The sequence below is a fragment of the Sturnira hondurensis genome, unplaced genomic scaffold (genome assembly GCF_014824575.4).
Source record: "Sturnira hondurensis isolate 20B ecotype Veracruz unplaced genomic scaffold, ASM1482457v3 Scaffold0008457, whole genome shotgun sequence".
Lineage (NCBI taxonomy): Eukaryota > Metazoa > Chordata > Mammalia > Chiroptera > Phyllostomidae > Sturnira > Sturnira hondurensis.
In genome coordinates, this window is record NW_028081088.1 from 313,021 (window position 1) to 324,668 (window position 11,648).

Here is an 11,648-nt window from a genome sequence, read left to right on the forward strand (position 1 = left end):
TCTTTCAGCAGCATAATTTACAACAGCCAAGAGTTGGAAGCAACCTAGGTGACCGTCAGTAAATGAATGGATCAAAAAACTATGGTACATATACACAATGGAATTATATGCAGCAGAAAGAAAGAAGGAGCTCCTACCTTTTGGAACATCATGGATGGAACTGGAAAGCATTATACTGAGTGAAATAAGCCAGGTGTTGAAGGACAAATACCATATGATCTCACCTTTAACAGGAATCTAAACAATGAAACAAACAAGCAAGCAAAATACAACCAAAGACACTGAAATAGAGAACAGGGGGACAGCAACCAGAGGGGAGAGGGGAGGGAATTTCAGGGGAAATAGGGGGCAGATTTAGAGGAAAAAATATAAAGGATACATGGACAACAACTAAGAAGGGTGGAAATGGGAGGGTGGGGGGGCACGGGGGGTTGGATGGGATGGGAGTAATAGACAGAAAACTGTACTTGAAAACTAATTAAATAAATTTTTAAAAATGATACAATGAGGCAGCTGCACATTCAGCAGTAAAATCCCCTGAAGGAACATGACTCACTATCACTGTCTGGTTCTCTTCAGATTTCACTCTTCTGTCTTCCAGTGATTCATAATTATGCTCCAATTACTCCAACACTGGGTCCCTATTCTCTACAGTCACACTCTGTTTTTTGCTCATACTCTGATCACTTCATGTAGGAAGTGGTGTCAGGTAGTACTTCATGTTTCCTGAACATCAACTTCTTTCACTTTTAATTCTCCCTCTGATTGTGAGTGTTGACTCCTCTTGATGTGTTCAACACTGGTGATTTTCAAAGGGATGTTTCATTTTAAAATATTTTATTTATTCACTTTTAGAGAGGGAAATGGAGGGAGGAGAGAGAAACATCAATGTGTAGTTGCCTCTAGTGCCTCCCACAGGGGACCCGACCTTTAACCCATGCATGTATCCTCACTGGAAATTGAACTATCCACCCTTTGATTCTCAGACCAGCACTCAATCCACTGGGCCACAGCAACAGGGAAGCCTTTTATTTTTAATCCCTCTATTTTTATGACAATTTACTATAAATTACTCTAGTAGGTCATGCAGCCATCTTAAGGAGCAATTGGGTCACTGAGGAGGACACAGGGAGAAAAGAAGGCATTAATTCTTTCATTTTTCATGTTGTTATTTTATGATCTTCTCAGGAGAACATTATTTTCATTGCTTTAAGAGAGAGAGAGGGGGGAGAGGGAGAGAGAGAGAGAGAGAAAGAGAGAGATGTTGCTTCCTGAACACACCTGGATCTCGAATTGAACCTGTATCCTTTCAGTTATAAGGGGATGTTCCAACCCACTAAAGCAAACTGGCCATGGTTGAGGAGTAATTCATAGTAGACATACTTCCTTGGGCAAGTCGCACACTGGGACTATGTCCTTCATGTCACTGTCCAACCACACAGCTCCCCATATATCAGGAGGACATGCAAATATGGCCTCTCTTCTCATGAAAAGCAGCCCAGTCCTGACCCTGCAGCTCTGGGACAGGATGCCAACCCTATAGGAGACCATTCTACATGGCATGGGCCCAGCTCCCAGTGAAAAGCAAGGTCCAATGCACAGGACCAACGCCCATGGATAGGTTCTCCTGTGGGGAATTAGGCCTGCATTGTACCTAGACTGCTATGAGACTCGCTTTTGCTAAAACTCCCTCACCCTGAATTGAGACAGAAAATGTTTACTGTAACTTCCTAAAATCCATGCTAAACTTTCCAAGGATGAGTGTAACCAGTTCACCACTGTGTCCATTGCATTTGCAAATATTCTTCTTCTGTGATGTGAATAGCAGCATCATATTCTTTTTTTTCTATAAAAAATAACCAACTCCCTTTTCCCTGCAGCCTCTGTGGTTGTGGGAGGGTACGCATGGAGCTCCGGACTCGACGTTTTGGACTTTGAACAGATGCAATGTCAGGATGACTTGAAAGTAGGGCATCCTTGGCCATCTTGAAGAGAGGAAATTTGTGGCAGGTGGACAGTCTATGGAGTTTTTCAGATCATTCCAACTGAAGATGCATGTCTCCATTTAAATGCCATTTCTCAGTGAGCCCATCTCTGACTTCCCAAAGAGGGAGGGGAAGATGGCGGCGGAGTGGGACAAAGGATTTCACTTCCCTTCACAAGCCGGAGAAAAACCAGGCTGCTCTGCAGAGGAGCACAGTGAACACCCAACAGGGACCCAGCATATGGGACGGAAGGACCCCAGAAAGTATAGCGGACACTGAATGACCAGAGGTTGAGGAGAGGAGAAGGACCTCAGATCAACAAGTTATGAGGGAACAGCACAGAGGCCGCAGGCCCTTCACCGGGCAGTGCCAGGGCCCTGGCAGAGCCACCTTGATCTCTGAGAGCCCAGGGAGGGCAAGAACGACAACACTATGAGAGGACTAGTCACCAGCATCCTCTCTAACCAGCAGGGCACAGATTGGAAAACACCAGGAGAGATCGGTCTGCCTGTAGTGGCAGAGAGAGGAGTGGCATTGGGAAGCAAACCAGAGAGCTCTGATAACCCGTGGAGTCAGGCTGTGGTTGCCAGTTTGGGGAACTGAGGGACCTCCGCATTCCCAGTAGCCTGAGCCGGCGCTCCCACAGTCTTGGGGAGCTTCGGGATACTGGCAGTGCCCCCTGAAGAGCACCAGTCACCAGCTCCCTCCCTACCCAGCCGGGCACAGACTGAGAAGCACTAGGAGTCTGGCATGGTTACCCAGCTTGGAGGTCTGGGAATCCCGTGCATTCCTGGTGGCGCGCATTCCCGGTGGCGTGCTTTCCCGATAGCAAGGGAATGCAGCCGGGGACTCCAGCCAGCGCTCACACAGTCTCCGGGAGCAGCACGCTACTGACAGGGCCCCTGGGGGAGCGCCAATAGCCAGATCCATCCCTACCCAGCAGGGCTCAGACTGAGAAACACTGGGAGTCCGAGGTGGTTACCAGCTTGGAGGTCTGGGAGTCCCCTGCATTCCCAGTGGCTCGAATTCCCGATAGCAGGGGACTCCAGCGGGTGCTCACACAGCCTCGGAGAGGTGCAGGCTGCTGGCAGGGCCCGTGGAAGAGCGCCATTCGCCAGCTCCATCCCTACTCAGCTGGGCTCCGACTGAGAAGCACAGGGAGTCAGGCTGTCGCTGCCAGCTTGGAAGAATTGTGAGTTGCTCTGTGTGTGCAACCACAGCACTGGGAAAGGTCCAAGCCCAAGCCTGCGAGACCAGGAAAGCCTGGCCGGTAGTGCGTGCCCTCACACCAGGTCAGAGCTGGGAAGTCTGGGGAAAAACCTGCTCTCAGCGGGGCACTGGAGAGCGGCACCATTCTGGATCTTGGGAGGGCACTGGTGAGACCAGCTAAGTTTACCGCGAGGGGAGAAAGGCCACACTAATAGCCCCTCAGGCTGCTGCAGCTAGGGAGACCAGAAGAAAAGGTTTGACCAGCTGCAAACCAACAAGAGGAGTAGGTGGAAGTGGAGAACACCAAGATACGTGCAGGAGACTGCACCACTGAATCTCACGAGCATCTTACCACAGAAGTTCACACCATAAACCCAGCAACCTAGAACAGATCACTTAAAGAAGATGCAGCTAANTGATAATCCATGGAGTCAGGCTGTGGTTGCCAGTTTGGGGAACTGAGGGACCTCCGCATTCCCAGTAGCCTGAGCCGGCGCTCCCATAGTCTCGGGGAGCTTCGGGATACTGGCAGTGCCCCTGGAAGAGCACCAGTGACCAGCTCCCTCCCTACCCAGCCGGGCACAGACTGAGAAGCACTAGGAGTCCGGCGTGGTTACCAGCTTGGAGGTCTGGGAATCCCGTGCATTCCTGGTGGCCCGCATTCCCGGTGGCGTGCTTTCCTGATAGCAAGGGACTGCAGCTGGGGACTCCAGCCAGCACTCACACAGTCTCCGGGAGCAGCACGCTACTGACAGGGCCCCTGGGGGAGCGCCAATAGCCAGATCCATCCCTACCCAGCAGGGCGCAGACTGAGAAACACTGGGAGTCCGAGGTGGTTACCAGCTTGGAGGTCTGGGAGTCCCCTGCATTCCCAGTGGCTCGAATTCCCGATAGCAGGGGACTCCAGCGGGTGCTCACACAGCCTCGGGGAGGTGCAGGCTGCTGGCAGGGCCCATGGAAGAGCGCCATTCGCCAGCTCCATCCCTACCCAGCTGGGCTCCGACTGAGAAGCACAGGGAGTCAGGCTGTCGCTGCCAGTTTGGAAGAATTGTGAGTTGCTCTGTGTGTGCAGCCACAGCACTGGGAAAGGTCCAAGCCCAAGCCTGCGAGACCAGGAAAGCCTGGCTGGGAGTGCGTGCCCTCACGCCAGGTCAGAGCTGGGAAGTCTGGGGAAAAACCTGCTCTCAGCGGGGCACTGGAGAGCGGCACCATTCTGGAACTTGGGAGGGCACTGGCTAGACGAGCTAAGTTTACGGCGAGGGGAGAAAGGCCACACTAATAGCCCCTCAGGCTGCTGCAGCTAGGGAGACCAGAAGAAAAGGTTTGACCAGCTGCAAACCAACAAGAGGAGTAGGTGGAAGTGGAGAACACCAAGATACGTGCAGGAGACTGCACCACTGAATCTCACGAGCATCTTACCACAGAAGTTCACACCATAAACCCAGCAACCTAGAACAGATCACTTAAAGAAGATGCAGCTAACAAGAAGAGCAACACAAACAATGGGAAGACAAAGAAACAATCCCCAAATGAAAGAAAAGGAGGAAGTCTCATAAAGAATGTTAGCTGAAATAGAGGCAAGCCAACTATCAGATACTGAATTCAAAGCACTGGTCATCAGGAAATTGAAAGAGCTTACAATGAGCTACCAGAAACTACAGGGGAGCTGCAGTGAACTCTCCACAAACTACACCATCATGAAAAAGGAAATAGAAACCATTAGTAAAGGCCAAGAGGAAATGAAGAATACAATTTCTGAACTGAAGAGCACAGTAGAAGGTATGAAGGATAGAATTGATATGGCAGGAGATCGCATAAGTGAGATAGAAGACAGGACAGGAAGAATCTCCCAGAAAGACCAATGGAAAAGAGAACCAGAAAAAAATGAGGAGAATTTAAGAGAAATGCAAGACAACATGAAATGTAATAATATCGGAATAATATGAATACCAGAAGGAGAGGAAGAAGAATAAGGGATAGAAAACCTACTAGAAAGAGTAATAACGGAAAAGTTTCCTAAGTTGAGGAGAGAGAAAGTCACATGGATTCAGGATTGCACAGAGTCCCAATCAGGTGGAACCCAAAGAGGCCTACTGCAAGACACATCATCATTAAAATGGCAAACCTCCTAGACAAAGAGAAAATCCTAAAGGCAGCAAGGGAGAAAAAGGAAGTAACATACAAGGGGGTCCCAATAAGGCTGGCTACTGACTTCTGAATGGAAACACTCCAAGCAAGAAGAGAATGGCAAGAGATATTCCAAGTAATGAGAAACAGAGGCCTACAACCAAGGCTATTGTACCCAGCAAGGCTCTCAATCAAGATAGAAGGCCAAATAAAGAGCTTCCAAGACAAAAGAAGTGTAAAACAATACACCTCCACCAAACCAGCTCTAAAAGAAATACTAAAAGGGCTGCTTTAGGAAAGGAAGGAAAAGAGAGAGATGGAGAGGAACACAGGTACACAAATGGCAATGAATGTGTACCTTCCAATAATAACCTTAAATGTAAATTGATTCAATGCACCAATTAAAAGACACAGAATAGATGAATGGATAAGAAAGCACGACCCACACATATGCTGCCTACAAGAGACCCACCTCAGGTCAAATGACCACCACAGACTAAAAGTGAAAGGATGGAAACAAATTTTCCAAGCAAATGGACAAGAAAAAAAGCCGGGGTAGCAATTCTCATATCAGACAAAATAGAGTTCAAAAGAAGGGCCATAAAGAGAGACCCAGAAGGGCACTTCATAATACTCAAGGGGAGAATCCACCAAGAAGACATTAACATAGTAAATATATATGCACCCAACATAGGGGCACCCAAATATATAAAGAAAATTCTGGAGGACCTCAAGAAAGAAATTGACAGCAACACAATTATAGTAGGGGATTTTAACACCCTACTGTCTAAAATGGACAAATCTTCCAAACAAAATATCAACAAAGATATTGCAGCATTAAATGACACTGTAAATGAAATGGACCTAATTGATATACACAGAGCCCTCCATTCCAAAGAAGCTAAATACACTTTCTTTTCAAAAGCACATGGAATATTTTCAAAGATAGATCACATGATAGGACACAAAACGAGTCTCAATAAATTCAGGAAAATAGAAATCATACCAAGCATTTTCTCAGATCACAAGGGACTGAAATTGGAAACCAACCTCACAGGAAAAAAACCAAAACACCCAAAATCATGGAGACTGAATGGTAGGCTATTAAACAACGAATGGGTCAAGATTGAAATTAAGGAAGAAATCAGAAAGCTTCTGGAAACAAATGAAAATGAACTCACAACAACCCAAAACCTATGGGACACAGTGAAGGCAGTCCTGAGAGGGAAGTTCATAGCAACACAGGCCTACCTAAAGAAGGTAGAAACATTTCAAACAAACAACCTAATCCGACGCCTCCAAGAACTCGAAGGACAACAACAAAGACAGCCCAAAGCAAGTAGAAGGAAGGAAATAATCAAGATCAGAGCAGAAATAAATGACATAGAAACTAAAAGCACAATTCTAAGGATCAATGAATCCAGGAGTTGGTGTTTTGAAAAGATAAACAAAATAGACAAAACTTTAAGTAGGCTCATCAAGAAAAGAAGAGAGAGGACCCAAATAAACACAATCAGAAATGAAAGAGGAGAGATTACTACTGATAGCACAGAAATAGAAAGGATTGTATGAAATTAATATGCAGAACTGTATGGCAAGAAACTTGAAAACCTAGGTGAAATGGACAGATTTCTAGAAAAATATAATCTTCCAAAACTCAATGAAAAAGAAGCAGAAAACATGAACAGGAGAATAACAGCAAATGAAATTGAAGAAGTAATCAAAAAACTCCCATCACACAAAAGCCCTGGACCAGATGGTTTCACAGGAGAATTCTACAAAGCTTTTAAGGAAGAGCTAACCCCTATTCTTCACAGACTATTCCAAAAAATCCAAAAGGAGGGAAAACTTCCCAACTCTTTTTATGAAGCCAGTATCACCCAAATTCCAAAGCCAGATAGAGACACAACAAAGAAATAAAATTACAGGTCGATATCTCTGATGAACATAGACACTAAAATTCTCAATAAAATATTAGCAAATCGCATCCAACAATACATCAAAAAGATCATACACCACGACCAAGTGGGATTCATCCCAGGGATGCAAGAATGGTTCAATATCCGCAAATCAGTAAATGGAATACACCACATATACAAAAGCAAGGACAAAAACCACATGATCATATCAATAGATGCAGAAAAAGCTTTTGATAAGGTTCAACACTCATTTATGATAAAGGTACTCAGAAAAATGGGAATAGAGGGAGCATTCCTCAACATAATAAAGGCCATATATGAAAGACCTACAGCCAACATCATACTCAATGGGCCAAAACTAAAAGCTTTTCCACTAAGATCATGAACAAGACAAGGTTGCCCACTTTCACCACTTCTATTTAATATAGTATTTGAAATTCTAGCCACAGCGATCAGACACCAAAAGGAAATAAAAGGCATCCAAATCGGAAAGGAGGAAACAAACTGGCATTGTTTGCAGATGACATGATAGTGTAAATGGAAAATCCTATAGCCTCTACCAAAAAACTGCTCGAACTAATAAATGAATTTGGCAAAACAGCGGGATACAAAGTCAATACCCAGAAATCAAAGGCATTTTTGTATACCAACAATGAAGCAGCAGAAGCAGAAATCAAGAAAAAATCCCATTCGATATAGCAAAAACAAAAATAAAATATCTGGGAATAAACCTAACCAAGGAGGTAAAATACCTGTATGCAGAAAACTACACAACACTGGAGAAAGAAATCAAGGAAGACACAAATAAATGGAAACATATACCGTGTTCATGGATTGGAAGAATTAACATCATCAAAATGTCCATATTACCCAAAGCAATGTACAGATTCAATGCAATACCTACTGAAGTACAAATGGCATATTTCACAGACATAGAACAAACACTTCAAAAATGTATATGGAACCATAAAAGACCCCGAATAGCAGCTGCAAGTCTGAGAAAGAAGAACAAAGGAGGAGGGATCACAATACCTGATATCAAACTGTATTACAAGGCCACTGTAACAAGAAAAGCATGGTACTGGCACAGGAACAGGCACATAGACCAATGGAATAGAACAGAGAGCCCGGAAATAAACCCAAATCTCTATAGTCAAATAATATTCGACAAAGGGGGCAATAACATAAAATGGAGTAAAGACAGCCTTTTCAACAAATGGTGTTGGGAGAACTGGACAGCTACATGCAAAAAAAATGAAACTTGAGCACCAACTTACACCATACACCAAAATAAATTCAAGGTGGATAAAAGACTTAAATATAAGCCGTGAAACCATTAAAGCCCTAGAGGAGAGCATTGGCAAGAAAATCTCAGATATTCAATACAGCAATATTTTTACTGGTACATCCCCTAGAGCAAGGGATATAAAGGAAAGAATAAACAAATGGGATCTCATCAAAATTAAAAGCTTCTGCATGACTAAGGAAAACAGTATCAGTATACAAAGTGAAGCAACAGCTTGGGAAAACATATTTGCCAATGATACCTCAGGCAAAGGTTTAATCTCCCAAATATACAAAGAACTCACTCGACTCCACTCTAAGAAGACAAGCAACCTGATTAAAAAATGGGCAGAGGACTTGAACAGGCATTTCTCCAAGGAGGACATACAGAGTGTCCAGAGACACATGAAAACATGGTCGATATCGCTAGCTATTCGAGAGATGCAAATGAAAACCACAATGAGATACCACTTAACACCAGCCAGAATGGCTATCATAAACAAAGAAACAAACAACGAGTGCTGGAGAGGTTGTGGGGAAAAGGGGACTCTAGTTCACTGTTGGTGGGATTGCAGACTGGTACAACCATTATGGAAAACAGTATGGGATTTTCTAAGAAAACTAAAAATGGACGTGCCTTTTGACCCAGCAATTCCACTGTTAGGAGTATATCCTAAGAATCCTGAAACACCAATCCAAAAGAAGCTATGCACCCCGATGTTCATGGCAACACAATTCATGATAGCCACGAATTGGAAGCAACCTAGATGCTCATCGGTCAATGACTGGATGAAAAAGCTATGGTACATTTACACAATGGAATTCTATGCTGTAGAAAGGAAGAAGGAACTACTACCCTTTGCAACATCATGGATGGAACTGGAAAGCATTTTGCTGAGCAAAATAAGCCAGGCGGTGAAAGACAAATACCATATGATATCACCATTAACAGGAATCTAAACAAAAAAAACAAGGAAGCAAAATATGACCCATGACACTCAATTATGGAACAGGCTGACAGGGTCCAGAGGGTAGAGGGGAGAGAATCCCAGGGGAAAAGGGGATGGACTCCCATGAAGAAGTATAAAGGACACATGGACAATAAGTAACTGTGGGGGGTGGAAATGGGAAGGAGGTGGTGATCATGGGCTGGGGGGCGGGCAGGGGTGGGAATATAAGAGAAAAAGCAGTAGTCGAACAAGAATTAAATAAAAAATTATTTAAAATAATAAATAAATAAATAATTTTTCAAAAGCAAAAAAAAAAAAAAAAAAGATAACCACCTAAACCAAACCTGTGCATAGGTAATGAGTTCCATTGTGTAATGTGCCCAGAAAAGCAATAAAGGATGTCAAGACAAGGGCCAAGGCTTTTTCCCCTCTTAAGAGAGAAGCCATGCCATCTCTTTTGCTGAACAGGACTCAGTTGTTCATATGAATTTCTCATATTTCATCCACAATGTGGCTGACCCCATGAGCCAGGGTCCGCATCGCAACCCAGGATTCCCAGGTGTTTCCGGTCCCTGCTCAGGGCAGAACACAGATCACTCACCATGGAGTTTGGGTTCAGCTAGGTTTTACTTGATCCTATTTTAAGATGTAATTTATGGAGAATGAGAGACACTGAGTACGTGAGTGGATATGGGAGAAACAGTGGACGTATGATAGTTTTCTGTATGATAGTTTTCTGACCGGACACATTTTTGCTGGCAGTATCCAGTATGAGGTGCAACTGGAGGAGTGTGGGAGAGGCTTTCAGCCTGGGGGTCTCTGAGACACTTCCCTGTAGTCTCTGGATTCACCTTCAGTAACTCTGGAATGCACTGGGTCTGTCAGGCTCCCAGGAAGGGGCTGGAGTGAGTGGCAATTATATAAAATGTTGGAGGTCAGAAATAGTATGCAGACCCTGTGGAAGGCTGACTCACTATCTCCAGAGACAATGCCAAGAACATGCTGGACCTGCAAATGAACCTGAAAGCCAAGGACATGGCCTGTATTACTGCACTGCAAACACTGTGTTGGGGGGTCAGTGTGAGTGCAGACAAAAGGCTCCCTGCTGGAGACAGAAGGGCTGGGCTGCAGAGAGCACTTGGGCACCAGAGGGCGCTCAGGACCCACAGTGATTGAACTTTGCAAAGGATTTTTATCATCATCTTGGTCAATAAGCCATGGTAATTTACTTTCATGGGGGAAGGTTTGTTACATCCATTTACTGAAACTATAGATATTCATATGATTCATTAGATTACTGTGAATGTTAAAGGATGTTTGCTTGATGCAGGTCCTACATGTGATGATACATTATAATGACAAGCACATCATAGGAGATAAATATGCAGTGACTTTAAAGAAGTGGTCACACACAGAAATGACACATAATTACTAAATCCAGCAAAGGTCCAGGGTCCTACAGAAATGAGGACTTTCTCAGTACTCTTTGGTAAGAGGAACCTGTGATACTCCCCAGACACTGAAAACCAAAGAGATGCTCATGTCTGTCGCTGAAACTAAGGAGAACTCAGTCCCTGCCCAGCTGCTGGATTTGGAGGACGTGGAACCCACACGTGGAAAATCACACAGCTCCTCCATGAGAGACCCTAGAGAAGACCCCTTTGAAAGGGAGCCTGATTAACAACCAGCAGTGTCTACATTCTCACCTGCAATGCCTTGATCTGTGTGTTTGGGCCCTAATATTCACACTCAGACATGACTGAGGATGTATCTACAACTTACACTGACACAAACTGAACCATGTGGTGAAGTTCTAGAGATTGCCTGTATAAAGTGCTGGAATTTTAACACAGAAGATCCCCAATAAATGGGTGGGGAATACCCAGTATAGACAATTGTATGCTGATTATTTAGCATGAACAGTCCCATGCGACTTAAAAACATGAAGTAATTTGGAACCTAAAATACCCATAAAGCCATGGACCTGAGAGACAAGCAATTCCCTAAGGACAACTATGCCCAGAATGGCTCTGAATTAAAATGGGAATAATTTGCACTGGGTTGTGATGTGATGAACGCTAGAGGCTCCTCCTCATGTTCTTTATCAGCAGTGTCTCTTCCTCCATCACTGACTTTGGAGAACATGGGGCTCTGTTGGTTTCTGTTGCAACATA

At 44.5% G+C, this 11,648-nt stretch overlaps 1 long non-coding RNA gene across 1 annotated transcript; it reads left to right on the forward strand.

Annotated features, from left to right (window-relative positions):
- The first annotated feature begins 570 nt into the window (after nt 1-570).
- On the forward strand, nt 571-11,359 carry LOC118992914 (uncharacterized). The gene is made up of 2 exons (XR_005067736.1): nt 571-709; nt 10,921-11,359. It is a non-coding gene; the product is annotated as an uncharacterized LOC118992914 (long non-coding RNA).
- Nucleotides 11,360-11,648: the final 289 nt, after the last annotated feature.